The sequence below is a fragment of the Phocoena sinus genome, chromosome 6 (genome assembly GCF_008692025.1).
Source record: "Phocoena sinus isolate mPhoSin1 chromosome 6, mPhoSin1.pri, whole genome shotgun sequence".
Classification (NCBI taxonomy): domain Eukaryota; kingdom Metazoa; phylum Chordata; class Mammalia; order Artiodactyla; family Phocoenidae; genus Phocoena; species Phocoena sinus.
The window spans coordinates 37867588-37891630 of record NC_045768.1 but is presented as its reverse complement, the minus strand read 5'-3'; the positions used below and the strand labels follow the sequence as shown (position 1 = coordinate 37891630).

At 39.4% G+C, this 24043-nt stretch overlaps 1 pseudogene; it reads right to left on the bottom strand.

Moving 5' to 3' along the window:
- LOC116754988 overlaps positions 1 to 24043 on the bottom strand; it is a 55698-nt pseudogene that overhangs the window by 14879 nt on the left and 16776 nt on the right.

Below are 24043 nucleotides of genomic sequence, written 5' to 3'. Positions count from 1 at the left end.
GAATGACTTGGTGAATGGTAACAACATAAGAATCTGGGCTGCTGATTGAGAAAAGCAAATCATTTTCTCCACCAGACAATCCCAAGAATGTCTACAAGCCTCAGAGCATAGCTTGAGAGCATAAGTTCTAAAAATTTCAGCCTCAGCAGCAAGCTACCAGATCCCATGTGGAGGTACAGAGAAGGATGGAAGAAGAGGCACATCAGAGAAAAATTATTTTGGGGGTGGTGGGTAGGGAATACTGCGCGTGGGTGGGAGAAGAACTACCCATGTGCAACACCACAGGGCACACACACAGGGTACGGGGTGCTCACCGGAGGAAGAGCACACCTCCACCCACATGTCCTAACTCTAAACCAGGTGCAGCACTTTACAGGACCTTAAATAGGGCCATGTCAACCACACATATTTTTTAAATGGCTTGTCTGTGCAAACCTCAGCAGAATTCAAAGCATTATGGAAAGCACTTGCCTCTCCTGCCCAGCCGTATCCCAGTGCTGCAGGGCTGTTAGCTCTCCATCTACGACGAGAGTTTTCAATTGAAAATCAACTTCTGAAAAAAATATAAGAGGACATGGAGAACATGATGTAAATAATTCCATCGGTTTTTACTTTCGAGCCTTATTTGGATGAGACAAGGGCCAGTAAGCCAAAGTTCAGCGAGGTAGAGAGAAATGAATCTGGCCTTCAAGAGGAGTAACCTTCACAAACTAATTATAAGTCAGACCACAGACATGTGCACAGATGCACATCTGCAGGTTGGCTGGCTTGGGGAAGGATTTTTTTTTTTTTTTTTTTAAACATCTTTATTGGGGTATAATTGCTTTACAATGGTGTGTTAGTTTCTGCTTTATAACAAAGTGAATCAGCTATACATATACATATGTTCCCATATGTCTTCCCTCTTGCGTCTCCCTCCCTCCCACTCTCCCCATCCCACCCTTCCAGGCTGTCACAAAGCACCGAGCTAATATCCCTGTGCCTTGCGGCTGCTTCCCCCCAGCTATCTACCTTACTACGTTTGTTAGTGTGTATATGTCCATGACTCTCTCTCGCCCTGTCAAAACTCACCCCTCCCCCTCCCCATACCCTCAAGTCCGTTCTCCAGTAGGTCTGCGTCTTTATTCCTATCTTACCCCTAGGTTCTTCATGACATTTTTTTCCCTTAAATTCCATATATATGTGTTAGCATACGGTATTTGTCTTTTTCTTTCTGACTTACTTCACTCTGTATGACAGACTCTAGGTCTATCCATCTCATTACAAATAGCTCAATTTCATTTCTTTTTAAGGCTGAGTAATATTCCATTGTATGTATGTGCCACATTTTCTTTATCCATTCATCCGATGATGGACACTTAAGTTGTTTCCATGTCCTGGCTATTGTAAATAGAGCTGCAATGAACATTTTGGTACATGACTCTCTTTGAATTTTGGTTTTCTCAGGGTATATGCCAAGTAGTGGGATTGCTGGGTCATATGGTAATTCTATTTGTAGTTTTTTAAGGAACCTCCATACTGTTCTCCACAGTGGCTGAACCAATTCACATTCCCACCAGCAGTGCAAGAGTGTTTGGGGAAGGATTTGATCTATAGACAAAAGGAAAATCTATGTTCTATTTGCCCATGTAATTAGATGGACTCAGTTATATCTGTGTGTGTGCATGTACATAAATGTCTATGTATATATGTATATATGCAGGTATACTCTGTGTATGTATATAGGGTACGCTCTCTAGCAACCGAACCAAATATTGTGGTATTTTTATGAATCAAACTGAAGTGAACTTTCAAATTTGTTATCTTGAAGGGTATAACAGACAACCACAAATTTACAAAGACACCCACTGTGTAAACCCCCCAAGTGGTAAACCGGGCCCAGATGTAAAACTGGGTTCCAGAAGTAAACCCTCAGATGTAAACCCCCCCAGTTGTAAACATGGGGCCCAGATGTAAAGCTGGGTGGAAGCCATAACCTGCTCAGACGCCAGCCGAACCCCCCGATGCTGTGCACAGGAGCAGAGAAGGCTAGCGCCCAACGCCCCACATGATTCACACCCGAGCCTGGACCTCAGGCGACTGCAACTGACCTTGAAGCCCCTGACAGGAGGCCACCCCTCAGGTGTCTCCAGGACCCAAGCAGAGGAGCCCCCGACAGGATGCCCGGCCTTCAGGCAACTCCGTGACAGGATGGCTGACTGAGCCGTGCGGCTGACAGGGTCTTGGTGCTCCGGCCGGGTGTCAGGGCTGTGCCTCTGAGGTGGGACAGCCGAGTTCAGGACATTGGTCCAACAGGGACCTCCTGGCTCCACGTAACATCAAACGGCAAAAGGTCTCCCAGAGATCTCCAACTCAAAGCTAAGACCCAGGTCCATTCAAAGACCAGCAAGCTCCAGTGCTGGAAACCTTATGCCAAACAACTAGCAAGACAGAAACACAACCCCACCCATTAGCAGAGAGGCTCCATAAAATCATAATAAGGTCACAGACACCCCAAAACACAACACCGGATGCGGTCCTGCCCACCAAAAAGACAAGATCCAGCCTCATCCACCAGAACACAGACACTAGTCTCCTCCACAAGGAGGCCTACACAACCCACTGAAACAACCTTAGCCACTGGGGGCAGACAACAAAAACAACGGGAACTGCAAACCTGCAGCCTGCGAAAAGGTGACCCCAAACACAGTAAGTTAAGCAAAATGAGAAGATAGAGAAACACACAGCAGATGACGGAGCAAGGTAAACACCCACCAGACCAAAAAAATGAAGAGAAAATAGGCAGTCTACCTGCAAAAGAATTCAGAGTACTGACAGTAAAGATGACCCAAAATCTCGGAAATAGAATGGAAAAAAAACAAGAAACATCTAACAAAGACCTAGGAGAACTAAAGAGCAAACAAACAATGATGAACAACACAATAAATAAATTAAAAACTCTCTAGAAGGAATCAATAGCAGAATAACTGAGGCAGAAGAATGGATAAGTGACCTGGAAGATACAATAGTGGAAATAACTACCAGAGAGCAGAAAGAAGAAAAAAGAATGAAAAGAATTCAGGATAGTCTCAGAGACCTCTGCAACAACATTAAATGCACCAACATTCGAATTATAGGGGTCCCAGAAGAACAAGAGAAAAAGAAAGGGAATGAGAAAATATTTGAAGAGGTTATACTTGAAAACTTCCCTAATACGGGAAAGGAAATAGTCAATCAAGTCGAGGAAGCACAGAGAGTTCCATACAGGATAAATCCAAGGAGAAACACTCCAAGACACATATCAATAAAACTATCAAAAATTAAATACACACAAATAAATACTAAAAGCAGCAAGGGAAAAGCAACAAATAATATACAAGGAAATCCCCATAAGGTTAACAGCCGATCTTTCAGCAGAAATTCTGCAAGCCAGAAGGAAGTGGCAGGAAATATTTAAAGTGATGAAAGAGAAAAACCTACAACCAAGATTGCTATACCCAGCAAGGATCTCATTCAAATTCGACAGAGAAATTAAAAACTTTACAGACAAGCAAAGACTAAGAGAATTCAGCACCACCAAACCAGCTTTACAACAAGTACTAAAGCAACTTCTAGGCAGGAAACATAAGAGAAGGAAAAGACCTACAATAACAAACCCAAATCAATTAATAAAATGGTAAAAGGAACATACATATCAATAACTACCTTAAATGTAAATGGATTAAATGCTCCAACCAAAAGACACAGGCTTGCTGAATGGATACAAAAACAAGACCCATATATATGCTGTCTACAAGAGACCCACTTCAGACCTAGGGACACTTACAGACTGAAAGTGACAAGATGGAAAAAGATATTCCATGCAAATCAAAAGAAAGCTGGAGTAGCAATTCTCATATCAGACAAATAGACTTTAAAATAAAGACTATTACAAGAGACAGAGAAGGACATTACATAATGATCAAGGGATCAATCAAAGAAGAAGATATAACAATTGTAAATATTTATGCACCCAACATAGGAGCACCTCAATACATAAGGCAAATACTAACAGCCATAAAAGAGGAAATCGACAGTAACACAATCATAGTAGGGGACTTTAACACCCCACTTTCACCCATGGACAGATCATCCAAAATGAAAATAAATAATGAAACACAAGCTTTAAATGACACATTAAACAAGATGGACTTAATTGATATTTATAGGAAATTCCATCCAAAAACAACAGAATACACTTTCTTCTCAAGTGCTCATAGAACACGCTCCAGGATAGATCATGTCTTGGGTCACAAATCAAGCCTTGGTAAATTTAAGAAAATTGAAATTGTATCAAGTATCTCTTCTGACCACAACACTATGAAACTAGATATCAATTACAGGGGAAAATCTGTAAAAAATACAAACAGATGGAGGCTAAACAATACATTACTAAATAACCAAGAGATCACTGAAGAATTCAAGAGGAAATCAAAAAATACCTAGAAACAAATGACAGTGTAAACACAATGACCCAAAAACTATGGGATGCAGCAACAGCAGTTCTAAAGGGAAGTTTACAGTGATACAATCTTACCTCAGGAAACAAGAAACAGCTCAAACAAACAACCTAACCTTACACCTAAAGCAATTAGAGAAAGAAGAAAAAAAATTCCCCAAAGTTATCAGAAGGAAAGAAATCATAAATGATGAATTGGGAGATTGGGATCGACATATATACACTAATATTTAAAAAATGGATACCTAATAAGAACCCCTTTTATAAAAAAATAAATTAAATAAAATTCAAAAAAAATAGAAAAGGAAAAGTAACAAGTCACACTGCAGAAATACAAAGGATCATGAGAGATTACTACAAGCAACTTTATGCCAATAAAATGGAAAACCTGGAAGAAATGGAAAAATTCTTAGAAAAGCACAACCTTCTGACACTGAAACAGGAAGAAATAGAAAATAAGAACAGACAAATCACAAGCACCGAAATTGAAACTGTGATTAAAAATCTTCCAACAAACAAAAGCCCAGGACCAGATGGCTTCACAGGTGAAGTCTATCAAACATTTACAGAAGAGCTAACACCTATCCTTCTCAAACTCTTCCAAAATATAGCAGAGGGAGGAACACTCCCAAACTCATTCTACAAGGCCACCATCACCCTGATACCAAAACCAGACAAAGATGTCACAAAGAAAGAAAACTACAGGCCAATATCACTGATGAACACAGATGCAAAATCCTCAACAAAATACTAGCAAACAGAATCCAACAGCACAATAAAAGGATCATACACCATGAACAAGTGGGGTTTACCCCAGGAATGCAAGGATTCTTCAATATATGCAAATCAATCAATGTGATAAACCATGTTAACAAATTGAAGGAGAAAAACCATATGATCGTCTCAATAGATGCAGAAAAAGCTTTTGACAAAATTCAACACCCATTTATGATAAAAACTCTCCAGAAAGTAGGCATAGAGAGAACTTACCTCAGCATAATAAAGGCCATATATGACAAACCCACAGCCAATATCATTCTCAGTGGTGAAAAACTGAAACCATTTCCTCTAAGATCGGGAATAAGACAAGGTTGTCTACTCTCACCACTATTATTCAACATAGTTTTGGAAGCTATAGCCACAGCAATCAGAGAAGAAAAAGAAATAAAAGGAATCCAGATCAGACAAGAAGAAGTAAAGCTGTCACAGTTTGCATGATACAACACATAGAGAATCCTAAAGATGCTATACCAGAAAACTACTAGAGCTAATCAATGAATTTGGTAAAGTAGCAGGATACAAAATTAATGCACAGAAATCTCTGGCATTCCTATACACTAATGATGAAAAATCTGAAAGAGAAATTAAGGAACACTCCCATTTACCACTGCAACAAAAAGAATAAAATACCTAGGAATAAACCTACATAAGGAGACAAAAGACCTGTATGCAGAAAACTGTAAGACACTGATGAAAGAAATTAAAGATGATACAAACAGATGGAGAGATATACCATACTCTTGGATTGGAAGAATCAACATTGTGAAAATGACTATACCACCCAAAGCCACCTACAGATGCAATGCAATCTCTATCAAACTACTAATGGCATATTTCACAGAACTAGAAAAAATTTCACAATCTGTATGGAAACACAAAAGACCCCAAATAGCCAAAGAAATCTTGAGAAAGAAAAACAGAGCTGGAGGAATCCTGCTCCTGGACTTCAGACTATACTACAAAGCTACAGTAATCAAGACAGTATGGTACTGGCACAAAAACAGATATACAGATCAATGGAACAGGACAGAAAGCCAGAGAGAAACCCACACACATATGGTCGCCTTATTTTTATAAAGGAGGCAAGAATATACAATGGAGAAAAGACAGCCTCTCCAATAAGTAGTGCTGGGAAAACTGGACAGCTACATGTAAAAGAATGAAACTAGAACACTCCCTAACACCATACAATAAAATAAACTCAAAATGGATTAAAGACCTAAATGTAAGGCCAGAAACTATCAAACTCTTAGAGAAAAACAAGGCAGAACACTCGATGACATAAATCACAGAAAGATCCTTTTTGACCCACCTCTTAGAGAAATGGAAATAAAAACAAAAATAAACAAATGGGACCTAATGAAACTTCAAAGCTTTTGCACAGCAAAGGAAACCATAAACAAGACAAAAAGACAACACACAGAATGGGAGAAAATATTTGCAAATGAAGCAACTGACAAAGGAGTAATCTCCAACATTTACAAGGAACTCATGCAGCTCAATATAACAAAAACAAACAGCCCAATCCAAAAATGGGCAGAAGAACTAGACATATCTCTAAAGAAGATATACAGATTGCCAATAAACACATGAAAGGATGCTCAACATCACTAATCATTAGAAAAATACAGATCAAAACTACAATGAGGTATCACCTCATACCGGTGAGAATGGCCATCATCAAAAAATCTAGAGACAATAAATGCTAGAGAGGGTGTGGAGAAAAGGGAATCCTCTTGCACTGTTGGTGGGAATGTAAATTGATAAAGCCACTATGGAGAACTGTATGGAGGTTCCTTAAAAAACTAAAAGTAGAACTACCATATGACCCAACAATTCCACTACTGGGCATATACCCTGAGAAATCCATAATTGAAAAAGTGTCACATACCACAATGTTCATTGCAGCTCTATTTACAATAGCCAGGATATGGAAGTAACCTAAGTGTCATCGACAGATGAATGGATAAAGAAGATGTGGCCCATATATACGATGGAATATTACCCAGCCATAAAAAGAAACGAAATTGAGTTATTTGTAGTGAGGCGGATGGACCCAGGGTCTGTCATACAGAGTGAAGTAAGTCAGAAAAAGGAAAAACAAATACCATATGGTAACACATATATATGGTATCTAAAAAAGAAAAAAAATGGTTCTGAAGAACCTAGGGGCAGGACAGGAATAAAGACGCAGACGTAGAAAATGGACTTGAGGACATGGAGAGTGGGAAGGGTAAGCTGGGATGAAGAAATTGGCATGGACATATATACACCACCAAATGTAAAATAGATACCTAGTGGGAAGCAGTGGCATAGCACAGGGAGATCAGCTCGGTGCTTTGTGACCACCTAGAGGGGTGGGTTAGGGAGGGTGGGAGGGAGACGCAAGAGGGAGGAGCTATGGGGGTATATGTATATGTATAGCTGATTTACTTTGTTATAAAGCAGAAACTAACACACCATTGTAAAGCAATTACACTCCATAAAGATGTTAAAAAAAAAAAAGACACCCCTTGTGAAGAGGGTAGTCAATCTGTTCTAACGTTTCTGGTTATCAAAATAAGAACTCTTTAGATGAAGAAAAATAAATGATAATTTGCATATTTTCAAGTCCTTTTCCTGAATATTATGCAAATTTGAGAAACCATGACACTACTTTTTCCTTGTTCTGAGAGGTATTATTCATATATTCTGTTGTGAAGGAGGGGAGGGAACATACACCCAGCCATGATTTTGAACATAATGGCAAAAAGGCCATCAGTAAGATCAGTTATCAACATCCAATGACACCTGATCAGAAAGACTTTCCCTGGGCACCCTGTGTAAAAGTGCACATCACCCAAACCTCATTTTTTCAATTTGCTTTTCATCCATTTCCTTCCTTTGGATGTAAGTTCCTTTCAGCCTGGGACTTCGTCGATTTTGTTTACTGCGTGCCCATACTCCTACAACAGTATGCAACTCACAGCAGGACTCAGGAAATGCTTGCTGCATAAATGAATCTGTCATTTCTGGCTCTAAACTTGGTTTGGTTGATTTCACTGGGTAAGTAAATACCTAAGTCCTTTGTTAGTCTTCCTTTCCCAAATTTAGGCCTTAGCCCAAACAGAGGAGGACTATAGACAAGGACAAACACACACACCTACCTATATATATATGTATTGTACAGAGAGAGAGAAAGGGAGAGATCCATGTATCTGTGTATATAATCCCTAAAGAAAACAGAATCAAGCTAAAGAAGGTCTTTTTCCCATTATCCACTGAAAAAGGAACCATACCCAGGGTGGCACTTGTACTCCCTCAAAATTCATCCTTGCAAAGTCTCATGAGGAAACTTGGCTTCCCCACTGCAGCATCCCTGGCCAGCACAATCTTGTAAGGCTTCTGCAAGCTGTAGGATTTATGGTTACCATCCACCATGTCCGTCTAGGGAAAGAAAGCCACAGTGGATGACAAAGGTAGTGCCAGCTTTCTTCCTAGTAAGTTATATGGCACAAAAATGAAGTGTTCATGAATAAAAGTGCCCCCGAAGCCACCTGCCTGTGGTGAAAGGGCCGAGATGGGCTTTCTTGAGGAGCTAATAACGACGTGGCCTTCGCTAGCAGACCCCTCGGGCTTCTAATCCAGGATGGAAGCCACACCTTCTGAGCCACCTTCATCCCTTACATCAGGAACCTTTTTTTTTTATTAAAAAGTCAGCCATTATAAAGCAAAGTCTTTCATTACACATATACATCATGAAGTAAAAAGAAGAAAAACACGCACCTGAATCTACTGTCAACGCTGTTATGGGACAAAGTGGCCTCAAAAGGAAACCTGTGAGAGTTTTCCCTAACTTAGTAGAGAAAAACATTCTCCTATGTTTCACATGTATGACCTTTAAAACAATGCCCATGACAGATGAAGGTCAAATAGGGTGATATTTCTACTGAAGATCAGGCCTAGGAGAGCAGTGATTTCGGGGCTCACATCTGTGTCTGAAGTATCACCCCCAAAGCTCTCCTGCAAGCTCTGCAACCTTCAGAATCTCCTCTGGTGCTTGTACTCCACCTCCGAGTCATACTCGGAATCTTTCAGGGTAGACAAGCTGTTCTCGGGCAGGCTGTCAACATCACAATTCATCCTCCGCACGGGATCACAAAGGGCCAGCGAGCTGCAGTCCTCACCCAGGTAGGAAGAGTGGGATGACCGGGTGACAAAGGAGAGGACCGCTCCCTAAGGGCTGGCGATACTCAAGATGACACAGCAGTGGAATCAGACAGCAATAGAATCAAGAAGACCGATAATCTCATTCTTCCCAAGAGCCACAATGTATTCCATGATTAAGCATCAGGGGAAATAAAATCCTCAGAGCAATATCAGTTCATTCTATGCAACAATCAATTAAGATAAAGACATTTAAATCAAACGTTTAATAAATGAAGCTATTTTCTAAAAATCACCATCTTTATGTCCCGATACAAAAAGAATGAGAACATCCAGGATGCAAATGCAATCTTAAGTTGTATTAAGAAAATGTATACAGAACATGTGAACTTTTCTACTCTAATGTGGTCAGACCATATTCTGAACAGTGTATCCATTTCTGGATAATATCTCTACTGAAAAGGGATGCCAAGGGCTTCCCTGGTGGCTCAGTGGTTAAGAATCCGCCTGCCAATGCAGGGGACATGGGTTTGAACCCTGGCCCACGAAGATCCCACATGCCACAAAGCAACTAAGCCCGTGCACCACAACTACTGAGCCTGAGCTTTGGACCCCACGAGCCACAACTACTGAGCCCACATGCCACAACTACGGATGGCCATGTGCCTAGAGCCCATCCTCTGCAACAAGAGAAGCCACCGCAATGAGAAGCCTGTGCACCGCAACGAAGAGCAGCCCCCCAGCTCGCTGCAACTAGAGAAAGCAACGAAGACCCAAAACAGCCATAAATTAATTAATTAATTAATTTTTTTAAAAAAGGGATGCCAAGAACCTGGATGAGAAAGGCAACTGATGACGTGAGACTTAAAACATTCAGGTCAGTGCACTTGGCTTAAGCTGTAACGGCTTCTCTCTTCAAATACTTGAAGAACTGACACAGGAAGAATACATTCTCTCAGGTTGCACAAGACAAAATAAAGGCCAACTGAATTTTTCTGGGAGTCACATATCTAATCAACATGGTGAGAAATGACAGGTAATTAGAAATGTGTCGCCCTGTGGCCATCATCAAAAAATCTACAAACAATACATGCTGGAGAGGGTGTGGAGGAAAGGGAACCCTCTTGCACTGTTGGTGGGAATGTAAATTGATACAGCCACTATGGAGAACAGTATGGAGGTTCCTTAAAAAACTAAAAATAGAACTACCATACGACCCAGCAATCCCACTACTAGGCATATACCCTGAGAAAACCATAATTCAAAAAGAGTCATGTACCACAATGTTCATTGCAGCACTATTTACAATAGCCAGGACATGGAAGCAACCTAAGTGTCCATCGACAGATGAATGGATAAAGAAGATGTGGCAGGAATAAAGACACAGAAGTAGAGAATGGGCTTGAGGACACGGGGAGGGGAAAGGGGAAGCTGGGATGAAGTGAGAGAGTAGCACTGACTTATATACACTACCAAATGTAAAATAGATAGCTAGTGGGAAGCAGCTGCATAGCACAGGGAGATCAGCTCGGTGCTTTGTGACCACCTAGAGGGATGATAGGGAGGGTGGGAGGGAGACGCAAGAGGGAGGGGATATGCAGATATATGTATACATATAGCTGATTCACTTTGTTATACAGCAGAAACTAACACAAAATTGTAAAGCAATTATACTCCAATAAAGATGTTAAAAAAGAAAAAACAAGGGCTTCCCTGGTGGCACAGTGGTTAAGAGTCCGCCTGCCAATGCAGGGGACGCGGGTTTGAGCCCTGGTCCAGAAAGATCCCACGTGCCGCAGAGCAACTAAGCCCGTGTGCCACAGCTACTGAGCCTGCACTCTACAGCCTGTGAGCCACCACTGCTGAGCCTGTGTGCCACAGCTACTGAAGCCCGAGCACCTACAGCCCGTGCTCCGCAACAAGAGAAGCCACCGCAATGAGAAGCCCACGCACTGCAACGAAGAGTGGTCCCTGCTTGCCGCAACTAGAGAAAGCCTGTGTGCAGCAACAAAGACCCAACCTAGCCAAAAATAAATAAGTAAATAAATTTATGAAAAAAAATAATAAAATAAAAGTAAACTATTCTTATCTTCCCAAAGAGTATTTTCATTACAATATGTAAAAATATAAAATAAGTTATATTTTTGCTAGAGTTCTTAGAAAAATGACGAAACTAAAACAAATATACAAGATAAAATCCAGTAAGGCCACAAAAGCAATAAAATTAAATTTACAAGATGATTTTAAGTTTTTTTTTAAAAACTGTTATTGACGTATAGTTGATATATATTATATAAATGACAGGTATGCAATATAGTGATTCACAATTTTTAAAGGTTATACTCCATTTATAGTTATTGTAAAATACTGGCGATATTCTCCATGTTGTACAATATATCCTTATAGCTTATTTTATACCTAATAGTTTGTACCTTTTAATCTCCTACCCCTATATTGCCCCTCCCCACTTCCTTCTCCCCACTGGTAACCACTAGTTTGTTCTTTATATCTGTGAGTCTGCTTCTTTTTGTTATACCCACTAGTTTGTTGTATTTTTTGCATTCTACATATAAGTGATATCATATAGTATTTGTCTTTCTCTGTATGACTTGTTTCACTTAGCATAATGCCCTCCAAATCCATCCGTGTTGCCGCAAATAGCAAAATTTTATTCATTTTTATGTCTGAGTAGTATTCCGTTGTATATATAGACCATATCTTCTTTATCCTTCCTTCTTTGATGGACACTTAGGTTGTTTCCATATCTTGGCAATTGTAAGTAATGCTGCTGTGAACACTGGGTGCATGTATCTTTTCGAATTAGTGTTTTTGTTTTTTTCTGATATATACCCAGGAGTGGAATTGCTGGGTCATATGGTAGCTTTAGTTTTTTGAGAAACCTCCACACAGTTTTCCAGAATGGCTGCACCAATTTACATTCCCACCAACAATGTACGAGGGTTTCCTTTTCTCTACATCCTCACCAACATTTGTTATTTGCGGTCTTTTTGATGACAGCCATTCTGACAGGTGATATCTCATTGTGGTTTTGATTTGCATTTCCCTGATGATTACCAATGTTGAGCATCTTTTCATGGGCCTGTTGACCGTCTACATTTCCTCTTTGGAAAAATGTCTATTCAGTTCTTCTGCCCATTTTTTACTCAGGTTGTTTGTTTTTTTGATATTATATGAGCTGTTTATATATGTTGGATATTAACCCTTTATGAGTCATATTATTTGCAAATATTTTCTCCCATTCAGTAAGTTGTCTTTTCGTTTTGTTTATGGTTTCCTTTGCTGTGCAAAAGGTTTTAAGTTTAATTGTTTCTTAAAAACAAAAAGGAAGGAAGAAAATAATCATTGGAGGCTTGCAGTTCAATACGGTGGACAGAATACATGAATTTGTCTTCTTTCCCTTTTGAGACCTCATTAATATGAAATTTCAAAGGAAATAAGCCAATAAAAGTTAAAAGACATGGTGTAGGAAGGGGAAACTGGGGCGAAGTGAGAGAGTAGCATGGACATATATACACTATGGAACATAAAATAGCTAGTGGGAAGCAGCAGCACAGCACGGGGAGATCAGCTCAATGCTTTGTGACCACCTAGAGGGGTGGGATAGGGAGGGTGGGAGGGAGGCTCAAAAGGGAGGGGATATGGGGACATGTGTATGCATATGGCTGATTCACTCTGGTGTACAACAGAAACTAACACAGTACTTTGAAGCAATTATACTCCAATAAAGATCTATTTTAAAAAAATTAAAAGAATGGAAGAGGGCCCATCAGCAGTAAAGTGATTTAAACACATTGCTGGAAAAAGGAAACTGGATGGTAATGTGCTGACAAAGGGAAGAGAGCTGAGGAAAAGGAGGTCCAGAAGATGTGTGTTGAAGGTCCTACTGTAGAACAAAGAAGAGACAACTGGTCATGCAGAACCCCAGAGAGTGAGAAGGGGGGCTGAAAATAGAGATTAAAATTGTATACTAAGGCACACTGCCTCTCAAGCCCATAGCTGCTCTTACTCTAGGAAAGAAGAGCAGATAAGCCAGAGCTGATTCCAAATGCAACAAGACAGGGTTTGTCTTTTTAAAAATAACTGAATGATTCCCAAAAGGAAAGCTAAGGCTTCTCTCTAAACATCCATACTCCATGCACCTAGTAATCGGGGTCCCCTGTCTGACAGCCAGCTTCACACACAGAGCTCCAAGGAAGACCATCTCTCAGAGGAGATGCCCTGAGGTAAACAGATCTACTTGCTACATCAGCTACCTAAAATGATCTGAAATTCCAAGATGACATCTGGGTAGCAAGTTTAAAAAGCAATCAGTCCAATAAGAATAGAAATTTCCTGGACTCCAAAATTAGTACTTTCAAGGAGAAAAAAACAAATTCCATGCACTGCAAAGAATAAGTAAGTTGCAAGGTATCAGTGATATCATGAAGATGGCAGAGTTTCTTTTTACAAGAAACGAAAAACTCAACCAGAGAATCCAAGAGAAATAAGCAATTTTACAAGAAAGTCATGAACCAAACACAAAACCAATTAAGAGGTAGCAAAACTTGGAACTGGCAGTACATAAAGGGGATTCATCTGACCACAAAGCTGGGAACCTTCTCTTTTGAGTGGCATAGGAATAATGACTGGAGAGAAAGAAATGAGTTTCTCAGAACCAGTGGCATAAGGTGTTGACAATTATACTAAATTGGTAAACTTCTGTATAGTTCTTTACAGCCTTTAACATGTTCTCCCATAAATCATCTCCTACTCTCTTACAGGATAACCCTAAGAGGCAGGCAGGAAGTCTGGTATAAATGTGAAAGCACCACCTGTGTAAAGACAGAAAGACAACCCATTGCTTATTAGCTGAGTGAGTTTGAACAAGTTATTAAACCTGGAACTCATTGTCCCCATCCATAAAAGTGGGGAATTTGCACTTTCCTCAGAGAAGGTTTGAGAATTGAATTTTTTTTAATTATGAAAAAGAGCTTCATAAACTACAAAATCAATAAAATGTTAGTTATTAGGGTTAGACAGGACAGTTTATTATTAATCCCCATTTACAGATGAGAAGCTAATGATCAAAATGAGGAAGTCAATTGTCCCATGTATTACAGGCAGAAACTGGCAGGTCTTGATGAGGACTCAGGTCTCGTCACTACTGACTCTCACTGTTCAGGGCCTGTTTGGTCTTCATCATATGCTGTATCAGGGCAAGAAACTCTGTCTCCTTTTGCAAACATTCTCTTAGTCTAAAGATTTGGGATGACATGGAAATAAGTAAAGACAGTGGCTAGGAGAATCTGTGACTCTAGCATAAAGCAAAGGATTGGTCCATTCAAATTCTGTAATAAAAGCTTAGTATGTATGGTCTAATGACCTGTGGAAATCAAATATAAGGTTGACATTGATAATAATTTTCCAAAAAGGATATGGGGAGAATTCTTAATAATTCCAGAGGTTTAAATAGCAATAACCCACAAAATGCAGTTAACTGTCAATCTCATTCAGTACAAATACTGGAAGGAGCATTAAAGGTTATCATATGAACAATCAGAAAAACAAAGTGATGTCCCCAAATCGCACAATGCCACTTTCATGGATGATTATTTTTTAAGCACCCATTTTCATTTTAGCTAAGATAATTCCATTAGTTATGGAGACCATCCACATGCAGGAAGTAAATCCAGTACTGTGCTGGAGACAATGTGTACCAGCAGGTGAGAGGCTATTTATTTTAAGCATCTCTTCCCAAACTCTCTATTCAGTGATGTTGACTTGGGAGCTTGAAATCGGTAAAGGCAGGAGTATTTATACCATGGAAATCGTCAAATGCTACAAATCCCTCCTTCCCTTCCTCCCCTCTCCAGAGTCTGTTGTTATTAAACATCTACCAGCACAGCAGAGTGAAACAGACCCTACTCATTTTAGAAACCAAATAGAGCAAAGGCCAAAACCAATCACACCTTTGCTTTCACTTCAGCAGGTTCTCTCCTACTTCTTGCTCAACAGGGATCCTCTAGATCTGGAACTTTCCACAGAGAAGGAAATATTCATTTCATTTAATAAACATTCACTGAATACATGTACCTTGTAGTAAGCTGGCTGTAGGGCTGCATGACAAGGAAAGACCATTTCCCTACTGTCATAAGCAGACCCAGGACTTGAGGGCCCTTGGTTGGTAAAGACCAAGGAAAGAAAACTGAGGTTTGATGGACAAGTGTTCAGGGGATCAGAAATATTTATTAGATCTATGCAAAAGATAAGCTGCCCTTAGAAACAGAAAAAGAAATTAGGGGCCTTAAAAAGTTTTTTTTTTTTGCCAAGGAGCCCAATTTGATTCTGAAATCTGATCCATCTGCTGCTTCAATATGATTCCATATATTTTTAGTTGCTAATAATTTAGACACACTGAGATACTGAAGGTATCCCTCAAAGTCCAGCTGCCACATACCTACCTTTCTGAGTTTCTTTATTGTCACTGTAGATCTCCCAGTTCTGTTTCACGCTGAAGTCTGAGGTCACTGAGGGCTTCCTCAGCTTTGCATTTTTCCTGAAAGAAAAAAAGAAAGATTTTGTTCACTTAAATAGGTTCTTTAAAACCCTGTGGGTGAGAAAAATTTTGTGGCAAAAAGGCTGATGCCAAGTCTCCTACAGAGATGGTGAGAAGAGAGAAGGGAAGTAACCAAACTTTAGACGCCCAGCACTTCCATAATGGAAACCTACAAGAGTGAAAGAATTGAGGAATCTCGCAACCTACTTATACACATCACCTGGAGTGACACCTCTATGACCACTACTCAATTGTGATAGAGGGCTGTAACACATCAATTAACTAGCTAATTAATTACTGCTGTGTTTAATTAAAAGCTACTGGCACAGCCAAGGGTCCCAGTGCTTGCCTGAATCCTATCATGTCATCAGGACTCAGGAAGTCCTGGTGGGTTTACTGTTTTTCCAAGAGCTTACACCTTATCTAAATTCAAATCACATCACCTGCAAATCTCTATGCAAGTGCTGCCCCTTAGGCTGGTATTTCTCATATGTATCACCCCTGGTGCAGAGAATGGCAGAAGGGCAACCCAGGAGGTCAGGGGCTGAAGCTCTCGTGAGTCCAGATACCTTGGAATTTTTTTCTCTTAACACATTACGGAAATTTATATCCTATGTTCAGTATTCAAATAAAGTTTTAAGTTTATAACTACTGGAATTGAGTGTAACAAGGCCTGAATAAATGGAGAATATACCAGGTTTGTTCATTATTTATTATTATTAAGATGCCAATTCTTCCCCAATTGATCTTTAGATGCAACTGAAGTCCAAGCAAACCCCCAGCAGGGGACTTTCCTGGTGGTCCAGTGGGTAGGACTCCAAGCTCCCAATGCAGGGGGCCCAGGTTCGATCCCTGGCCAGGGAACTAGATTCCACATGCATGCCGCAACTAAGACCTGGCACAGCCTAAATAAATAAATATTAAAAAGAAAAAAACCCAGCAGGTTTTGTTTTTTAGTTTTAGGGGTTGTTGTTTTTGTGGGGTTTTTTTAGAAACTGACAACGTGATTCTATGGAAATTAGAGGACTTAAAATAGCCAGGACAATTTTGAGAAATAAAAAAGTTGAAGAACTAACACTACCTGATTTTAAGACTTATCATAAAGCAATGGTCATCAAGACAATGTAACACTGGCATAAAGACAGACAACTCAATCAATGTAACAGAGCAGAGAGCTCAGAAATAAACCCAACACGAATACAGAAAACTGATTTTGGACAAAATGCAAAAGCAATCCAGCAGAGATAGTCTTTTCAACAAATGGGCTGAAACAATTAGATATGCACGTGCAAAAAAATGAACTTTGATCCATACCTTGCAAAATGGATCCTAAATGTGAAACCTAAAACAATAAAACTTATAGAAGAAACATAGAGGAAATCTTCGCAAACTTGGGATAGGCAAAGATTTCTTAAACACTTTAACACCCCACTTTCACCCATGGACAGATCATCCAAAATTAAAATCAATAAGGAAACACAAGCTGTAAATGATACATTAAACAAGATGGACTTAATTAATATTTATAGGACACTCCATCCAAAAGCAACAGAATACACATTTTTCTCAAGTGCTCATGGAACATTCTCCAGGATAGATCATATCTTGGGTCACAAATCAAGCCTTGGTATATTTAAGAAAATTGAAATTGTATCAAGTATCTTTTCCGACCACAACGCCATGAGACTAGATATCAATTACAGGAAAAGATCTGTAAAAAATACAAACACATGGAGGCTAAACAATACACTACTTAATAATGAAGTGATCACTGAAAAAATCAAAGAGGAAATAAAAAAATACCTAGAAACAAATGACAATGGAGACACAACGACCCAAAACCTATGGGATGCAGCAAAAGCAGTTCTAAGGGGGAAGTTTATAGCAATACAAGCCCACCTTAAGAAGCAGGAAACATCTCGAATAAACAACCTAACCTTGCACCTCAAGCAATTAGAGAAAGAAGAACAAAAAACCCCCAAAGCTAGCAGAAGGAAAGAAATCATAAAAATCAGATCAGAAATAAATGAAAAAGAAATGAAGGAAACAATAGCAAAGATCAATAAAAGGAAAAGCTGGTTCTTTGAGAAGATAAACAAAATAGATAAACCACTAGCCAGACTCATCAAGAAAAAAAGGGAGAAGACTCAAATCAATAGAATTAGAAACGAAAAAGGAGAAGGAACAACAGACACTGCAGAAATAAAAAAGATCATGAGAGATTACTACAAGCAACTCTATGCCAATAAAATGGACAATCTGGAAGAAATGGACAAATTCTTAGAAAGGCACAACCTGCCAAGACTGAATCAGGAAGAAATAGAAAATATGAACAGACCAATCACAAGCACTGAAATTGAAACTGTGATTAAAAATCTTCCAACAAACAAAAGCCCAGTACCAGATGGCTTCACAGGCGAATTCTATCAAACATTTAGAGAAGAGCTAACACCTATCCTTCTCAAACTCTTCCAAAATATAGCAGAGGGAGGAACACTCCCAAATTCCTTCTACGAGGCCACCATCACCCTGATACCAAAACCAGACAAGGATGTCACAAAGAAAGAAAACTACAGGCCAATATCACTGATGAACATAGATGCAAAAATCCTCAACAAAATACTAGCAAACAGAATCCAACAGCACATTAAAAGGATCATACACCATGATCAAGTGGGGTTTATTCCAGGAATGCAAGGATTCTTCAATATACACAAATCTATCAATGTGATACACCATATTAACAAATTGAAGGAGAAAAACCATATGATCATCTCAATAGATGCAGAGAAAGCTTTTGACAAAATTCAACACCCATTTATGATAAAAACCCTCCAGAAAGTAGGCATAGAGGGAACTTTCCTCAACATAATAAAGGCCATATATGACAAGCCCACAGCCAACATCATCCTCAATGGTGAAAAACTGAAAGCATTTCCACTAAGATCAGGAACAAGACAAGGTTGCCCACTCTCACCAATATTATTCAGCATAGTTTTGGAAGCTTTAGCCACAGCAATCAGAGAAGAAAAGGAAATAAAAGGAATCCAAATCAGAAAAGAAGAAGTAAAGCTGTCACTGTTTGCAGATGACATGATACTATACATAGAGAATCCTAAAGATGCTACCAGAAAACTACTAGAGCTAAACAATAAATTTGGTAAAGTAGCAGGATACAAAATTAATGCACAGAAATCTCTGGCATTCCTATATACTAATGATGAAAAATCCGAAATGGAAGTCAAGAAAAAACTCCCATTTACCACTTCAACAAAAAGAATAAAATATCTGGGAATAAACCTACCTAAGGAGACAAAAGACCTGTATGCAGAAAATTACAAGACACTGATGAAAGAAATTAAAGATGATACAAATAGATGGAGAGATATACCATGTTCTTGGATTGGAAGAATCAACATTGTGAAAATGACTCTACTACCCAAAAGAATCTATAGAGTCAATGCAATCCCTAACAAACTACCACTGGCATTTTTCACAGAACTAGAACAAAAAATTTCACAATATGTATGGAAACACAAAAGGCCCCGAATAGCCAAAGCAATCTTGAGAACGAAAAAAGGAGCTGGAGGAATCAGGCTCCCTGACTTCAGACTATACTACAAAGCTACAGTAATCAAGACAGTATGGTACTGGCACAAAAACAGAAAGATAGATCAATGGAACAGGATAGAAAGCCCAGAGATAAACCCACGCACATATGGTCACCTTATCTTTGATAAAGGTGGCAGGAATGTACAGTGGAGAAAGGACAGCCTCTTCAATAAGTGGTGCTGGGAAAACTGGACAGATACATGTAAAAGTATGAGATTAGATCACTCCCTAACACCATACACAAAAATAAGCTCAAAATGGATTAAAGACCTAAATGTAAGGCCAGAAACTCTCAAACTCTTAGAGGAAAACATAGGCAGAACACTCAATGACATAAATCACAGCAAGATCCTTTCTGACCCACCTCCTAGAGTAATGGAAATAAAAACAAAAATAAACAAATGGGACCTAATGAAACTTCAAAGCTTTTGCACAGCAAAGGAAACCATAAACAAGATGAAAAAACAACCCTCAGAATGGGAGAAAATATTTGCAAATGAAGCAACTGACAAAGGATTAATCTCCAGAATTTACAAGCAGCTCATGCAGCTCAATAACAAAACAACAAAGAACCCAATCCAAAAATGGGCAGAAGACCTAAAGAGACATTTCTCCAAAGAAGATATACAGATTGCCAACAAACACATGAAAGAATGCTCAACATCATTAATCATTAGAGAAATGCAAATCAAAACTACAATGAGATATCATCTCACACCAGTCAGAATGGCCATCATCAAAAAATCTAGAAACAATAAATGCTGGAGAGGGTGTGGAGAAAAGGGAACCCTCTTGCACTGCTGGTGGGAATGTGAATTGGTTCAGCCACTATGGAGAACAGCATGGAGGTTCCTTAAAAAACTACAAATAGAACTACCATATGACCCAGCAATCCCACTACTGGGCATATACCCTGAGAAAACCAAAATCCAAAGAGAGTCATGTACCAAAATGTTCATTGCAGCTCTATTTACAATAGCCCGGAGATGGAAACAACCTAAGTGCCCATCATCGGATGAATGGATAAAGAAGATGTGGCACATATATACAATGGAATATTAGCCATAAAAAGAAACGAAATTGAGCTATTTGTAATGAGGTGGATAGACCTAGAGTCTGTCATACAGAGTGAAGTAAGTCAGAGAGAAAAAGACAAATACTATATGCTAACACATATATATGGAATTTAAGAAGAGAAAAAAAATGTCAAGAAGAACCCAGGAGTAAGACAGGAATAAAGACACAGACCTCCTGGAGAACGGACTTGAGGATATGGGGAGGGGGAAGGGTGAGCTGTGACAGGGCGAGAGAGAGGCATGGACATATACACACTAACAAACGTAAGTTAGATAGCTAGTGGGAAGCAGCCGCATGGCACAGGGATATCGGCTCGGTGCTTTGTGACCGCCTGGAGGGGTGGGATAGGGAGGGTGGGAGGGAGGGAGACGCAAGAGGGAGGAGATATGGGAAGTATGTATATGTATAACTGATTCACTTTGTTATAAAGCAGAAACTAACACACCATTGTAAAGCAATTATACCCCAATAAAGATGTTAAAAAAAAAAGTAGGTAAAGCAATATGTAGAAAAATTGAGAAATTAAAACATGTTAACAATTAAAAAAAAAAGATTTCTTAAACACCAAAAGCATGATCTGTGAAAGAAAAAATGGACAAATTGGACTTCATCAAAATAAAATATTTCTACTCTTCAAAGACACTGTCAAATTAGTTCCACTCATTTTATTCACAAGAAAATTCTGGTTTGGAGAACCATTTCTATGGCCACTCTACTCTCCTATCTCATTTCCTTCAAACGTCCCATCTTCTGAACACTCGTATGTTCTCACTGTCCTCAAATATTTTGCACAGCACCCAACACATAATACATAAATTTTCAACAGAGGAGACAAATGTTATCTTGGTTTACTTCACATCATCCCATCCCTTAACTATTTTTTTTTTTCAATTTTTGAGACTGAAGAGTTGGGAAATAGCTTTATCCCTCCTTAGTCAAAGTATGTTTTAATATCAGTCTCTGATCAAAACCAAAACTCTTTGCATTTCCTATCTAGAAATCAAACCCTGCACATCAGTCAAGGCTCTCCCAAAAGTCACCTGTTCCATGAGGCCTGCCTGCCTGCCCTGACTGATTCAACAAGAAATCCCTTCCCCTGCCACATTTTATCTGAAGCTCTGTGTACTGAGTTTTCTGTGGATGTTTATCTTCCCAGTTACCCTATCAGTCTCCATACCCCCTGCAGCACCCAGAGATCTGACCGGCAACAGATCCTGCATTAATGAATAAATGAGGTCGGAGCCCAGGGAAGAAGGACACAGTGGGAGGTGAAGTGAAGAAGGCGGTGTTTTGTACTGGATCTGAGGCAGGTGAAGGACTCTGCCGCAGGGAGGGTAAAGAACACAGTGGTGAGGAAGGAGCAGGGGACCCTTGCCGGCCACAGGGTCAGGACAAACGATGGGAAATCTGATTGACAAGCTGAAAAGGGTCAATCCCCTTCTGAACACAGTGAGAAAGGAGAGATTCTAGAAAGCACAACAGATCGCATCTGAAATCTACACGCAAGAGCATACGCTCCACTTCAACCTGCTGGTTGCCTTCTCCTTCCTTTATTTTTCCTTCTTCTCCTTTTACATTGTTTCGAATGGGGGAGGTGCCCAATATTTCCTATATAACCTACACTAAGAAAGCTGAAAAGACTCAAAAATTATCAGCTGAAGAAACTGTCTGTCCTGCAGGGATCTGTAACTAATATTTCTGATATGCAGAGATCCCTTCGTTTTCTTCCACCTCAGATTTGTGTTTTTATGGGTCGAGGTTACTGAAATCGGAACTCTGGCTGAATGGCGAAAACAATGTTGTGAATCCTAAATATGTTTGAATAACAAACTGGGATGCATTTCTAATAAAAGAATATTTATGTTTAAGTTTATAAACATTATTATATGTATGTAAGTCCCCACAAATTAAGTCACACGATTATGTAGATGAAAACGGACTTCAAATCCTGCGTAACATAGATTACCCACCACCAGCTTCTACAGAAGGTAAGGACTTGCTTGTCTTTCTAAATCTCCCAATGACGTCTTAATGTACCATAGAATCATGAGTACCAGTAAAGAGCTCATTTCCTCTCCTAAAATTAGAATACTCTGGGATATAAGTGCATTCTATCTGTTCACTCAGCAGCAAATGTATTTCTTGAATTCATATTTAATATACATTGAACACCTACTACTAACTATTGAATGACTGGCATTTAACTATATTATTATTGATATTGTGGAAGAATAACTGTTGGGTGCATCAGCTATAGCCGAATTTTCTTCAACAGTTAAATCTTGACCTTACACTTGAGTAGATATGATACTGGCAAGAAAATCTGTTGGAGATTGTGTACAACCTGCTCTGGCCTTCTTAAAAGTCTTTCTCAAAGGTTACAAGAGTTTGCTCTGAAAAATCACGTAATTAAATGAGAATTTCTTTTCTATGATGTCTTTGAACTATCTTAAAACTATCTGTACACATGTAGAGTTTGTTTAGTTACTATACAAAAAACATATCACAAAAAAGTCTTTAATCTACTTTTAATTGAAAAATCATTGATTTTTACCTACCTACCCTGCTACCTAACCTTCAAACACAAAGATAAACCAATAATCGTTTTCCAGTCTCTCTGTTTTATGCAGATAGACTAAAAAATATCAAACTAAAGCAAAATTATAGAGATTTTCTTACAAATTTTCTTCAACACATTTCCCCTTTAAAACAAAATGTTGTTGACATCTTCAATTTCAACATTTCAACAGTTAAAACCCTTTGAGACATCATCTCATTCAGTGATGCCTGGGGTGTATTTTCCACAAGGTAGAAGTTTCCTGAGATACTCTCCACTTCATTGCTTCCCCAGAAACCTGCAGGAAATTTTAATTACTTTTTCATTTGATTTTCTAAAGAACCGAAGGGTGATTTTCTGGAATGTGCTTTTAAAAAGAAGGTAGCCGGGGCTTCCCTGGTGGCGCAGTGGTTGAGAGTCCGCCTGCCGATGCAGGGGACACAGGTTCGTGCCCCAGTCTGGGAGGATCCCACATGCCGCAGAGCGGCTGGGCCCGTGAGCCATGGCCGCTGGGCCTGTGCGTCTGGAGCCTGTGCTCCGCAACGGGAGAGGTCGCAGCAGTGAGAGGCCCACGTACCGCAAAACAAAAAAAAAAAAACAAAAAAAAAAACAGAAGGTAGCCAAAAATCCTATTAAAATCTTTTTCACACTATACCAGGATCATTTGCCCTGAAAACTAGTCCACTTTTGTGCTCCTAGAGCTACAGCCCACTAAAAGAGCAAACAACCTTCAGATCTACAAACACTATCTCCTGAAGGAATCTGACCTCAACCCCTCAGGAGATCCAAGAAAAGAAAAGTCAGTCTTTGGGAATTCCCTGGTTGCGCAGTGGTTAAG